This window comes from Rhinopithecus bieti, unplaced genomic scaffold (genome assembly GCF_001698545.2).
Source record: "Rhinopithecus bieti isolate Rb0 unplaced genomic scaffold, ASM169854v2 scaffold_6708, whole genome shotgun sequence".
Lineage (NCBI taxonomy): Eukaryota > Metazoa > Chordata > Mammalia > Primates > Cercopithecidae > Rhinopithecus > Rhinopithecus bieti.
Window position 1 is genome coordinate 374,796 of NW_016806329.1, and position 11,189 is coordinate 385,984.

Consider the following 11,189-nt stretch of genomic DNA (forward strand, 5'->3'; position numbering starts at 1 on the left):
ACTCTAATTATGCTTGCAGTCAGGTCTGTGATTCAGCATTTCTAAGAAACTCCCAAGTGATTCAGATGATCCTTACAGTTCATGTACCACATTTTAAAAACCTATTTTTTGTTGATAATTGTACATATTTATGGGATATGTGTGATATTTTGATACATGCATACAATGTATAATGATCAAATCAATGTATTTAGGATATTCATCATCTCAAACATGTAGCATTTATTTCTTTGTTCATGTACCTACATTTTGAAAGTATTAAGGCATAATGCCCTGTATCTATGCTATCCAAAACAGTAGCCACTAACCCCATGTGGCTATTTAATGTTAATTAAATAAAATTCACCAGTTCCTCATGCTAGCAACATTTCAGGTATTCAATACATGTGGCTAGTGGTTATTATGTTGGACAGTGCAGGTATTTCTACAAAAGTTCTATTGGACAACTGTGCTGTATGCATTTTTTTCTCAGGTGAGCTTTTAATGTTTCAAATGGCAGTGCATTTTACTTTTGGGCAAGTATCTGAAGAGCAATCACACGCTTTGAGAGCTGAGCTTAAATAAGATTGTCGTTCTTTTTGTTCAGTCTGATAATGAAATGTACCTGATTGGAATGCCACCAAATCATCCTAGCAGTGGGTCAAAGTTCTGCTGCAAAGACTTCTAAAGCATAAAGTGTTTTTCAAAAAGTTTCTCACTGCAACCTACAGTAAGAAATACATTCTATTTTGTGGCTCAGTTTATGTAGATATATGTATACACCAAAACAAAAGTTTCAGTAAGTGGTTCTCAGTGTTACCATATGGAATGCATTTTGAGATTTTCTATGCTAGTCCATTTCATTTAAAAATTTTTGAAAATTTTAGAGACAGAATCTCACTGTGTTTCCTAGGCTGGAGTGCAGGGACTATTCACAGGTGCCATCATGATGCGCTACAGCCTCAAATTCTGGGCTCAAGCCATCTTCCCACCTCAGCCTCTCTAGTAGCTAGGATTATAGGTGTGCACCACCCAACAACAACTTCTTCTTCTTCTTCTTCTTCTTCTTCTTCTTCTTCTTCTTCTTCTTCTTCTTCTTCTTCTTCTTCTTCTTCTTCTTCTTCCTTCTTTCTTCTTCTTTGCTGGTCTCAATCCTCTTTATCTAGTCAGTCACAATTTGTAGTTTGAAAAGTGCCACAAAAGTATCTGTGGTAATGTGGGCCTATGAAAATTACAAAGCAATTTGTAACAATTGGCCACCTTGGTCATAAAAAATGCTCTCTGAAGCCTTCATTGTTTGTTTACAACTGATTAATTTTACTTCAAGTTATACTCAACATAAATACAAAATATATCCCTAAATAACTGAATGAATCATTTTGCTACATGGCACTGTTAACTATTAATCAGCTAAATAATCTGTGAAAAGTGTAATGCTGGTTTTAGATAGGTTCTCTGTGGAATATGTTTTGCAGGGGGTAGGGAGTCAACGATGGAACATTTAATAACATTGCCAGACTGGTTGCCTATTTAAGGTCTCACAATTCATGACCCTAAGCCTATGTCATCATCTGCAATAACATGAATACTTCTCTTTGTTGTGTATAGCAGAAGAGCCTATATTCACCTAACCCAAATGTGGTGTCACGTTACAAATTAAAAAGAAGGTGGAGGGAATATGTACATTCCTTTTTTAATACCACTAGAATTCTGACCCATTAAAAGATGTTTTTATTCAATCTCCCACAAGTATCAAAGAGCAGACTCAGCCAATCAACAAATATTTATTGAGCATCTGTTATGTGTTGAATAGATAGTAGAGAACAAAATAGGACATGGTTTCACCCTCATGATGATTATCTGTAAATTTGTGAAATGTGTTCAAATCTCTACTACATTTTGTTAAATAATTATTATATGCCAGGCACCTCTTAAGTGCTGGTTTACACTAGTAAAAGAGCAGGACAAAAACATCTCCCCAAATGAAGCTTTTGTTTTTTGGGGGGTTTTTTGGTTTGCTTGTTTTTTAAAAAAATGCAGTATTTCTCTGTTGCCCAGCCTGGCTCAGTGGTCCTTCTGCCTCAGCTTCCCAAGTAGCTGGGAATACAGCAACATCACAGCCAGCTAATTTTTAAATTTGTTTGTAGAAATGGGGTCTCACTGTGTTGTCCAGTCAGGTCTCGAACTCCTGGGATCCAGTGATACTCCTGCCTCAGCCTCACAAGTAGGTAGGATTACAAGCGTAAGCCACCATGCCTGGGTTAAAGCTTTTGTCGTAATGGATTTGTAGATATGCTCATTTCCTCCTTGTATTTCTAAGAGTTTTTGCCCTATACAATTCAATGTAAAGTTATTTGATGCTAAAATATGGCAATTTTTATTGCTGACTGTGGGCTTTATTACACAGAGAAATGTCTAATATTTCTCCAATGCAATGTGTATCCCTGGTATTATCTGTGTGAACTCCTCGCCTCTAGGAACTATAGCTTCTCTCTAACCCCTGAAATCTAACCTTTAGTGTAGGTTAGAATTGTAAATGGACAGGTTTCACTTTCGACTAAGCGTTAGAATTATCTATGTGTAAATTCCAGGTACTTTTTTTTTTTTTTTTTGAGACGGTGTCTCGCTCTGTGCCCCAGGCTGGAGTGCAGTAGCGCAATCTCGGCTCACTGCAAACTCCGCCCTCCGGGTTCACGCCATTCTCCTGCCTCAGCCTCCTGAGTAGCTGGGACTACAGGCGCCCGCCACCACGCCCGGCTAATTTTCTTGTATTTTTAGTAGAGACGGGGTTTCACGTGTTAGCCAGGATGGTCTGGATCTCCTGACCTCGTGATCCGCCCGCCTCGGCCTCCCAAAGTGCTGGGATTACAGGCTTGAGCCAGCGCACCCGGCCTTTTTTTTTTTTTTTAAATTGAGACGAAGTCTCACTCTGTCGCCCAGGCTGGAGTGCAGTGGCGTGATCTCGGCTCACTGCAAGCTCCGGCTCCCGGGTTCACGCCATTCTCCTGCCTCAGCCTCCTGAGTAGCTGGGACTACAGGAGCCTGCCACCACGCCCGGCTAATTTTGTATTTTTAGTATAGACGGGGTTTCACCGTGTTAACCAGGATGGTCTCTATCTCCTGACCTTGTGATCCGCCCACCTCGGCCTCCCAAAGTGCTGGAATTACAGACATGAGCCACCTCACCCTGCCTGAGCCACCGCACCTGGCCAATTCCAGGTAAATATTTTTTTAACTTTACATCTTGACATAATTTCAAAGTTACATACAAATTATAACAATAATACAAGAATCCTTTTTTTTTTTTTTTGAGACTGAATTTCGCTCTTGTCACCCAGGCTGGAGCGCAATGGCGCCATCTTGGCTCACTGCAACCTTCGCCTCCTGGGTTAAAGCGATTCTCCTGCCTCAGCCTCTTGAGTAGCTGGGATTACAGATGCCCACCATCACGCCTGGCTAATTTTTGTATTTTTAGTAGAGATGGGGTTTCTCCGTGTTGATCAGGCTGGTCTCGAACTCCTGACCTCAGGTGATCCACCTGCCTCAGCCTCCCAAAGTGCTGGGATTACAGGCGTGAGCCACTTTGCCTAGCCAAGAATACAATTATTTCCAAGACCACCCTTCACCCAGATTCATTAAATGTTAGCATTTTACTACATTTACTTTATTCTTTTTTAAAACTTTATAGAGATGGGATCTCATTATGTTGCTCAGGCTGTTCTCAATCTCCTGTCCTCAAGCAACTCCAGCCTTGGTCTCCCAATGTGCTGGGATTACAGGCACAAACCACTACACTCTGCCTATTCTTTCTACGTAAATTTTTTTCCGAACTATTTGAGAATAAGCTGACATGATACTCCTTTAGCCCCAAATATTTCAGTGTGTATTTCCTAAAATCTTTGTTTCCTAAAACCAAGAACATTTTTTATTTTTTATCTTGAGACCAAGTCTCTCTCTGTCGCCAGGCTGGAGTGCAGTGGCACCATCTGGGCTCACTGCAATCTCCGCCTCCCAGGTTCAAGCGATTCTCCTGCCTTGGCCTCCTGAGTAGCTGGGACTACAGGCACCTGCCACCACACCGGGCTAATTTTTGTATTTTTAGTAGAGACAGGGTTTCACCGTGTTGGCCAGGATGGTCTTGATCGCCTGACCTTGTGATCCACCCACCTCGGCCTCCCAAAGTGCTGGGATTACAGGCGTGAGCCACCACACCTGACTTTCAAGAGCATTTTTTCACATAACCATAGTATAATGATAAAAATCAGGAAATTAGCATTAATACACTCAAGCATTTTATAGGCATTATTCAGATTTTACCATCTGTTCAGTACACCTCCTACTCTTTCTTGTTTTGTTTTGTTTTTTGCTTGTCAGTTGAATTTCAGTTGCCTAGCCTGATGAAAATAACCAGTTTATTCTTTTTTAACTATGAATTTTTCATATTCTCTGCTGTATTTTCTATCTGCTGGTCAGTTTTGCTGCTTTTTTGTTTTATTTCTATTATTATTATTTTTCGTAGAGACAGGGTCTGTGTTACCCAGACTGGTCTTGAACTCTTGGACTCAAGTGACCCTTCTGCCACAGCCTCCTGAAGTGCTGGAATTACAAGTGTGAGCCACTGTGCGTGGCTCATTTTATTTCTGATATTATCTTTGATGTGCCATTTTTAAAAAGTTAGTTAGTGAGGCCAGGCACGGTGGCTCATGCCTGTAATTCCAGCACTTTGGGAGGCCAAGACCTGCAAATTACCTGAGGTTGGGAGTTCAAGACCAGGCTGACCAACACTGAGAAACCCTGTCTCTACTAAAAATACAAAATTAACTGGACGTGGTGGCACATACCTGTAATCCCAGCTACTTGGGAGGCTGAGGCAGGAGAATCACTTGAACCCGGGAGGTGGAGGTTGCGGTAAGCCATTGTACTCCAGCCTGGGCAACAAGAGTGAAACTCTGTCTCAAAAAAAAAAAAAAAAAAAAAAAAAAAAAAAAAAAAAAATTAGTGAATTGCAGTTTGAGTGTACTTCTCTGGTATTTCTCACATTTTCTATTGCCAGGCCTCCTTGGTACCATCTAGTCTTGTATGCCTCGCTGCCTCTGTCAGTCCTGCTCACTTCTGTTTTTGCACTGCTTATAGCAAAGAAGGATATACATTTTAGGGTGCATGTGTATTTTTCTAGTGCTCTCTGAGATTTGCCATCAGTGGGCTGTCCCTATTCTGTCTGTACAATCTCAGGTGCTTTCACACTACTTACCTATGTTTTGGCGTCCATATTATACTTTTCCTGTGTTTCCTTGAGAAAGGTCATATGTTCTCCCCTACCCCATATTCTTGTTGTTTTCATCCAGATTCTGTTATATATAAAGTTTCAGTGCAGCAAAATAAATAGCACTCGAATATAAAATTTTCTTTTTAATTCTCAGCAAGGCAAGGTACTTCTATAGAAGGGTGCGCCCTTACAGATGGAGCAATGGTGAGCGCACACTTGGACAAGGGAGGGGAAGTGGTTCTTATCCCTGAGGCACATGACCCCTGCTGCTGTGTCTTTCTGCTATTGGCTAGGGTTAGACCGCACATGCTGAACTAATTCCAATTGGCTAATTTAAAGAGAGTGAGGGAGTGAGTGGTTGGTGGGAAAAATGGTTATGACAGAGCAGGTAATCGGAATGAGTCAGGGTGGAGCAGGTAATGGAAAAGGTTGCTTTATGAGGAAGTTAAGTTTAAAAGTAGAAGGTAAAGAATTGAACATACTGACATACCGATTCTTTGAAAAGAAATTTAGAACTTATATCTAACAGTTCTAAGAGGAGAAAGTAAAAGATGCTGATTTGCACAGCTATTTCACATCAGAAGTCCTTATTCCTATTCACTGTTATTTCCTTATGATTTTTGGCAAGGAAGGGAGACAAATTCATCTTCTGCCTATTATTTTCAATTGGAGGCCAGAGTTTGGTCATTTTTAACTTTTCAGATCATCCTTATTTACTGTACAAGATTAATTTGTCTTTATTGTTATAAAATATATCTTTGATTATAGTCATCTTTTGGTTTTAATTTGTATTTATTTTAATTTTTTCACTTTTAATTTCTTTTTTTAAATAAAATAGAGACAGTTTCGTTATGTTGCCCAGGCTGGTCTTGACCTGCTGGTCTCAAGCGATCCTCCCACCTCAGCCTCTCACAGTGATGGGATTACACGTATGAGCAACCCCAACCTGCATTTTTAGTCTTTTAAATGCTTGATTGCTACTTCTTTTTCAGTGCTTTGCTTTAAACTACTTTCTTTACTTTTGTATTTCTAAAATATGCAAATTTTGTATTTGATTCATATAGTGGATATTTTAAGTCTCCAAAATCGTTCTTTAATCTGTGTTCTTTAATTGCCAGTGTCAACCATGGCATGACATGTAATATTTTTATTAACTCCTCTTATTAAAAAAAAATTCAACTTTTATACTTCTCAGTCTTTTTTAAATGCCCAATTATTTTAAATACTTTTAAAAACATCATCTCTTTTCTCATTGAATAGTAACTTTTGGACAGTTTGTACCATGTTTTTGTTTTTTGTTTTTTGTTTTTGAGGCAGAGTTTCACTCTTGTTGCCCAGTCTGGAGTGCAATGGTGCAATCTTGGCTCACTGCAACCTCCACCTCCTGGGTTCAAGCAATTCTCCTGACTCAGCCTCCCAAGTAGCTGGGATTACAGGCGTGTGCCACTACGCCTGGCTAACTTTTGTATTTTTTTGGTAGAGACGGGGTTTCTCCATGTTGGTCAGGCTGGTCTCGAACTCGACCTCAGGTGATCCACCCACCTTCGCCTCCCAAAGTGCTGGGATTACAGGCATGAACCACTGCACCTGGCCTTGTACCATGTTTTATAATCACATTTACAGCATTTAAGTTTATCTCTAATTTATCTTATTTATTGCCTGACTCTAACGTCATTTTTTAAAATAATGAAATCAGCTGTATTATTTTGATTTCATTATTTTAAAATAATGAAATTATGTGTAATAATAAAATAAAATTACTGTTTTGAGCTGACTCTATAAAGGATATTTGCTCATTAAAGATCCAAACAATTTATAAAAGTATGAGGATTAAATGAAAGTTACCTGCAATTTCCTTCCATCTCCCTGATCCAAGATAAGTACTGTTAATATTTTGGTGGTAATTTTTTTTTTTTTAATGTTTTTATTGAGACAGGGTCTTGCTCTGTCAGTCACCCAGGCTGGAGTGCAGTGGTACAACCTTGGCTCACTGCAGCCTCAACCTCCAGGGCTCATGTGATCCTCCCACTTCAGCCTCCCAGGTAGCTGGGGCTATAGGCCCACATCACCAGTCCTAGCTAATCTTTGTATGTATATATATTTTTCTAGAGATAGGGTTTTACCATGTTGCCCAGGCTGGTCTTGAACTCATAGGCTCAAGTTATCCACTGGTCTTGGCCTTCCAAAGTACTGGGATTATAGGCATGAACCACTGCGCCTGGCCTGGTGGTCAAATTTTTGTGGATTCGTAACATTCACATAGATACAGGGTTAGTTAAGATGTTGGGTTACAACTGACCCAAATACTTGACTGAAAGTAGTGTCAACAATAGAAATGTATTCATTAAATATATAGCATGTAATAAGAAGGCTGGAGATGACAGTTCTAGGATTGATAGCAGTTTAGCAGAGTCAGGGCTTTGGAGTGACTTCTGTTGGTTTTGCCTTCCTGGCATAGTCGCAGGATGGCTCTACCAGCTCCAGTCATAACTTCCTCAGATAACTATGTTCAAAAGCTAGAAGCAAGGAAATGAGCTGCTTCTCTTCATGCCTCTCTTTTCAAAGAGAAACAGTATGCTTCCTAGGAGACTCTAGAAGATTTTTAGTTCCCTTTGGTCAGGTTACATGGTCATCCTTCAACTACAAGGGAGACTGGGAACAAGTGTTTCTGACATTTTCTGCTACTATATTGAGAGGTAAGGTTTGATAGCAAAGAAGAATGATCAGGAGTGGCTGTTGGATAGACAACCTATCGTATCTGCCGCACATGTATAATTGTACATAATGGGGACTGTATCATTTGTGTTGATTTTGGTGTGGACATTTGTCTTTTTTTTTTTTTTTTTTTTTTTTTTTTTTTTTTTTTTTTTTTTGAGACGGAGTCTCGCTCTGTCGCCCAGGCTGGAGTGCAGTGGCGCAATCTCGGTTCACTGCAAGCTCCGCCTCCCAGGTTCACGCCATTCTCCTGCCTTGGCCTCCTGAGTAGCTGGGACTACAGGCACCCGCCACCACACCTAGCTAATTTTTTGTCCTTTTAGTAGAGACAGGGTTTCACCATGGTCTCCATCTCCTGACCTTGTGATCCACCCGCCTCGGCCTCCCAAAGTGCTGGGATTACAGGCGTGAGACACCGTGCCCGGCCAAGTGTGGACATTTTTCAAAAGAGCATTATTTTTTTCCTTACCTTGCCCAAGCTCCATGTGACCATTATCAACGCGGGTACCTCGCTTTCACTAGGCTAATATATGTATATGTATAGAGTGGAGGTTTAGTCATTGTTTCATAAAATGGGCTCACAGTATAAACACCTGAATCTTGCTTTTCTTGCTTAATATGTAGTACAGATCCTTCTAAGAAAACAGGCATTGATCTAATTTCAATTCTTTTAAAGCCTGCATAATCTGCCCTGTGTATGTACCACGTTTTCTTAATTATATCCTTATTGCTGAGGATTCATTCTTGTTTCTAGTTTTTTCCACTGTAAGTAGTGTCGTTATAGGCATTCTTTTACATTTGTCCTTATATTTGGAACGTTATTTAGATTATGCAGATGGTGACCTACTGCTCAGTTAAGGGGAATATTATCATACATATGTATCATTTTACAGAAACTCAGAAATGCTATTATAAATCTACATATTCTCCATGAATATAGAAGAGTTCCATTTTATTAGTATCCGTTCTAGTGGTCGGTGTTTGTTTATTGCATGTTTGTTCATTCTGTCAGTGTCTACTGAGTGTCTGCCATGTTCCTGGCACTGTTCTAGGTGCTAGAGTGAAAAAGTTCCTGTCTCCTACTAAGGGAGACCTACAATAACAAATGCAATAGAGTAAAATAAGTATTGCACAAATACAATAAGCAAGTCAGTTATGCTAGGTAACTGATAAGTGTTGTAAGGCAAATAAAGTAGGGTTAGCACACGGAGCAGTATGGAAGGAGCATTATATATGAGATTGTTGAGTGATCATGGCAAATTTCTGAGCAGTTGACTTTTGGCCAAAGACCTGAAGTAAGGAGCAAGCCAGAGTCATATCTAAGAAATGAGTGTTTCAGGAAGAGTGAGCCGTGCTTTGTGTGAAGGTCACTAGCTGGATAGTGTGACTGGGGTGGAGTGATGAGGGAGGAGTAGAAAGAAATTAGGTCAGAAGGGATGATCTGGGTTTGGATTACATTAGGCTCTATAAGCTATAGTAACAACTTTGGTAACATGTTAACTAAAGCTCTTCGTTCTTGATAATCTAATGGATGTAAAGTGATTTGTCATTGTTACTTCATATTTCTCTGCATAGTAGTATTTTGAACATCTTTTCATGTATGTATTTGTATTTACTCTTCTGCATATTTACTTCCTTAGGACTTTTTTCTGTCAGGTTGCTTTTTTACTGTTGTTTTCTAAGAGCTATTTAACTATTTGTTTTGCATTATAAATACTTTTGCAAGCATATCGTTTATTGACTTTAGTTATGGTACTTTTCTCATCCAAAAACTGTGATACAAATCTATCTATGTATGTTGTTAGTTCATACAAGTTAATGACCATTATATCTGCATGAATTGCTACTTTATATGATGCCTCTCTTTATTCAGTTTGTGGCTTTTAATATTAGATGCACATGGACTGATAGTAACAAAGAGAAATGCTTTTACCACTTACTAGCTTGTGACCTTGGGTAAGTTTCTTAACCTCTGTACTTCCATTCTGTTAAAATGGGGATTATAACAATCTCATGGGATTGTTATGAGAATTAAGAGGGTTAACATTTCTAAAGTGCTGAGAAGAGTGCCTGGCACATTGTAAGTATTATATAAATGTCTGTTACACAGCCAAGATATCCTTTACTTGCTGAATGAAAAATAATTTCCAGATACGGAAATATTCAGAGACCATACCAACCACCTACAGCATTTTAGCCAAATGTTCAAGAAAGGACTCAAACTTGATTAAGAAAGAAATCTTTTTTTTTTTTTTTTTTTGTAGGAGTAAGAAGATGACTTTTCTCTCTCTTATACTCTCTTTTTCTTTCAATTTGGAAGCTTGTATTATTTTATCCTTGGAGTACAGAATTTTATGAATCCATGTGTAGGTGTGTATATTTTTTCTGACAATCCTAACTGGGACTTAGTGGACCCCTTTAATTTGCAGACTTCAGTTTTCTTTTATTAGTTTGTTTAATTATTGCCTTTCCTACATCTATATTTCCTTAACTTCTCTTGGCACTCCTGTCATTTTTATGAGAGATGCTCTGGATCTGTCCTGGCAGTTTTTGTTTTTTCTCTCATGAGTTTCAATTTTTTGCCTGTTTGCTGAATGCTCTGAGCTAGGCCTTCAACCTGACCTTTACATTTCACCATTTGAAATCTAAATAGTGACCTTTCTCTGCTTCAATTCATCTACTTATTTTCTAAGTTTAAAACCCATGGTTTGTGATTTGTAATCAGGTTTTCTTAAGCACTTGTTTTGGTTTGTTCAAGATGACTTCTTTGTCCTCTAGTAGTTCTGTTTCAGGAGGTAATAGCGGTTCTGCCTGTTCCTCCTCACTCTGGCTGCTAGGTTAGGGGTCTTGTTATTTTCCTTTTACTCTGCATAGCTACACCCTTGCTCAGAGCTAAAGTCCTGATGCTGGTGTCCCTCTAGTGCAACTCCACTAGTTCTGAGAGGCACTGTCGTTTTCTGTCTTGCAGCCCACTGGTACCCAAGCCTGAAGATGTTTATTCACTGCTGACAATGCTCTATTCCCTTGACTTCTCAGATTCTGGGCAGCAAGGATTCAATCTACCTGTCAGTTTTCCACAGGTCCCCAAGGGCCAGATATTCAAAAAGAAATGTTCGTGAGACCTGGTATGATCTTATATCAGTAACATTTTTTTCTTTTTCTTTTTCTTTTCTTTTCTTTTCTTTCTTTTTTCTTTTCTTTTTTTTTTTTTTTTTTTCCTTTTTTGAGA